This window comes from Poecilia formosa, unplaced genomic scaffold (assembly GCF_000485575.1).
Source record: "Poecilia formosa unplaced genomic scaffold, Poecilia_formosa-5.1.2 Scaffold210, whole genome shotgun sequence".
NCBI classification, from domain to species: domain Eukaryota; kingdom Metazoa; phylum Chordata; class Actinopteri; order Cyprinodontiformes; family Poeciliidae; genus Poecilia; species Poecilia formosa.
In genome coordinates this window covers 2,857-6,381 of record NW_006800149.1, presented here as the reverse complement: position 1 = coordinate 6,381, position 3,525 = coordinate 2,857, and the positions used below count along the sequence as shown (strand labels likewise).

At 46.2% G+C, this 3,525-nt stretch overlaps 1 long non-coding RNA gene across 1 annotated transcript in view; it reads left to right on the top strand.

Moving 5' to 3' along the window:
* The first annotated feature begins 248 nt into the window (after positions 1 to 248).
* Positions 249 to 3,525, top strand: part of LOC103148681 (uncharacterized) — a 5,183-nt gene continuing 1,906 nt past the window's right edge. Inside the window, exons 1-2 of the long non-coding RNA XR_477379.1 lie at positions 249 to 1,323; positions 1,440 to 1,541. This is a non-coding gene — a long non-coding RNA (uncharacterized LOC103148681). The remainder of the gene's footprint in view (positions 1,324 to 1,439; positions 1,542 to 3,525) is intronic.

Below are 3,525 nucleotides of genomic sequence, written 5' to 3'. Positions count from 1 at the left end.
ATGATTTCTCTATTTACAATAAACATTACCACTCAAAAACGCTCTGATTCTGTCTGTCTTTGAATCCCTGCTGAACGCGCTGTTCAAACAGGCATTTGCACTTGAATCTCTTTAATGTTTTTGTTTTTTAGCATTATTATTATTTTGATTTTTTTTCTCTTTAAAATGTATTATTTTTATTTTGGGAGGTGATCTTATGTGTCCTTAAAGAATATTTTATATAAAATATATAATAATAATAATTATTATTATAAATACTTATACTGCTACAAACAAGGCCGTTACCATAGTTATTGCTTCACGTGGAGGCATACTTCCGGGTATTTATACTAATTTACATATGGATTTAAGGGTGGCGACAGGGCGGATCAGCAGCTGAGCTCTATTTCCCGCAAATTAAGATTTATAAAGGAAAGGTGTGCATGTGATGTGCACGGCTTTATTCATCCAGATTTTTTTGTGCGCCGCACTTTGTCCGTACGCCAAGTTTTAGTGTGAAAACTGTGCACTCTTACATGAGGCTCCTGGTCCGCAGATTTTAAGCAGATCAGACAACGGAGATCAACTAAGATCACTTAGTCACTTATCTGTACCTAGAGCAGAACAGAGACTATGTTGCTCTAATTAAAGAATGAAACTAAGGAACCCAAAACAACCCGAGATCCTGCTGACACATCCTCCAAAGTCGTGAGGAAAATTAGCTGTGGTTTAGAAAAAAATTAGAGAATCCTGAAAAATTTGTCCCACGGGAAGTCTTTTATGTCACCAGTCTTGTTTACTTCCTGAAGGCATTCCTCTCCTCTCCTCGTTTCGTCTTTGAATTTACTTTCGTTTCCTGTTGTTTCCATTTGGAGGTGGAAAAAAGCACAACTTGTGGTATTGGCTCCAAATAAAGGTAATGTAATCAGTTCTTAATGTTTGATTCTGAAATCAGCGCATAACTGCAGATACATAGTTCCCGTCAAGAGTAAAGCGAATTGTTCAGCAGAAGTTTGCAGGCTGCCCGTGGAGGGAGCGGAGAGGAGCCAGACTCTCCCCGCTGCCTAACCCCACGAAGGCGGCCTGAGACCGAGCGGATACCCGCTGATCGCCTCGTCTTGACATTCACTCCAGAGCTCCACGACTAACTGCAGATTGGCGTTAAATGACACGTTTTTTCCCCGATCTGCATCAGTCAGTGTTTACTGCGGAACTGAACGTTCCAACATATCAAACTGAAGATCTGATGAGTTGATGTTAATTCAGCGCCATGGATCACCGGACGGAGGAAGAGAAGAACGAATTTTACAGAAAGTATTTCAAGAGCGCTCCACTTGGAAAAATGTGAGAACACCATCTCCAAGATCAATAATTTCAGCAACGGACTTTCTACACCTGTTGGCTTCAAAGTTTCTTTGTGTCATCAAAGCTCTTCACTGATGTGCACATTCTTCACACAGACGTAAAGTGACAGCAGAGATCCCAAGTGGTCAGAGAAGTAGTCTCTGGTCAGAGAAGCCACACATTCATTTTCAACGGATACTGCCTACTTATGAACAAAGGTGAGCTGTTTCTAAATGTTGTGATGTAAAATGTTTATCTTTATGTAGCAGTCAGTACGAGTTTTGTAAAAAAATAAATAAATAAAAAAATTACTCCACTTCAATGGCCTTACTGGAAAAATATCTGTCAGAATGGACAAGAAACATAACCGCAGTGAAGTTAGTTTTAAATTGGTTAATGGATATTCGCGCTCCGCGGAATAAGCGGCGTGTAGCTCAAGGTTGATCCGATTTCTGAACGCTAATTTCGGCCAGCCGTTCTCTACCGCTCCCTCCTCAAGCGCCCGGATGTTCACTTGGGGACCGTCAACAAATTTCCGAACCAAACGTTTTAAACAATTTTAATATTAAATATAATTGCTGATTTTGAGACAATAGGTCACATGATCTAGAAGCTATTGAAGAAAAATACAAAATTTTGACTAAAAACATAGCTGAAAAATTACCTAAAATGGAATAAAAATAAGTGTACCTCATCTATACAGACTAGTAGAACAATTTCACACTGATCTTGAGTCTATGGGGCACACCATTTGGAAACTATTGAAGAAAACGTATTATTAAGTGATGTAAATATGGTGTACCAGGAGTAGCACATGAAAGGCTAGTTATTTAGAAAACAGTTTTTAGAGATAAATAATCNCTTCAGAAGGGAGGCCCAGACTGACCCGGAGAAGGCACTCTACCCTTTTCCGGCTCAAGCCCATGGCCTCGGATTTGGAGGCACTGAGCCTCATCCCGGCCGCAAACCACTCCAGTGAGAGCTGCAGATCACGTTCCAATGAAGCCAACAGGACCACATCATCCGCAAAAAGCAGAGATGCGATCCTGAGGCCACCAAAATGGATCCCCTCAACACCTCGGCTGCGCCTAGAAATTCTGTCCATGAAAGTAATGAACAGAATCGGTGACAAAGGGCAGCCTTGGCGGAGTCCAACTCTCACTGGAAACGAGCCCGACTTACTGCCGGCAATGCAGACCAGACTCTGACACCGCAGCTCCGATAAGCTGCCTCGGCAATGGAGGTATGGAACATGGTCCATTCAGACTCAATGTCCCCAACCTTCCCCGGAACGTGTTCGAAGTTCTGCCGGAGATGGGAGTTGAAGCTCCGTCTCACAGGGGACTCCGCCAGGCGTTCCCAGCAGACCCTCACTACACGTTTGGGCCTCCCAGGTCTGACCGCCTTCCTCCCCCACCACCGGAGCCAACTCACCACCAGGTAGTGGTCAGTGGACAACTCCACACCTCTCTTCAGCCGAGTGTCCAAGACAAACGGCCGCAGATCAGATGAAATGACAACAAAATCGATAATTGAACTGGGGCCTAGGGTGTCCTGGTGCCAAGTTCACTTATGGACACCCTTATGCCTGAACATGGTGTTCATGATGGACAATCCGTGACGAGCACAGAAGTCCAACAACAGAACAGCACTCGAGTTCAGATCGGGGGGGCCGTTCCTCCCAACCACGCCCCTCCAGGTCTCACTGTCATTGCCCACGTGAGCGTTGAAGTCCCCCAGCAGAACAAGGGAGTCGCCAGGACGGGCACTCTCCAGTACCCCCTTTAAGGACTCCAAGAAGGGTGGGTAATCTGAACTGTTGTTCGGCCCGTAAGCACAGACAACAGTCAGAACCCGTCCCCCCACCCGTAGGCGGAGGGAGGCTACCCTCTTGTTCACCGGGGTAAACCCCAACGTACAGGCGCCAAGATGGGGGGCAACAAGTATGCCCACTCCTGCCCGGCGCCTCTCACCGCGGGCAACTCCAGAGTTGAAGTACGTCCAGCCCCTCTCAAGGAGACTGGTTCCAGAACCAGAGCCATGAGTTGAGGTGAGGCAGAGTATTTCTAGCCGGAACCTCTCAGCCTCGCACACTAGCTCCAGTTCCTTCCCCACCCGAGAGGTGACGTTCCACGTCCCAAGAGCCAGCTTCTGCAGCCGAGGATCAGACCGCCAGGGTCCCCTCCTTCAGCCGCCGCCCAT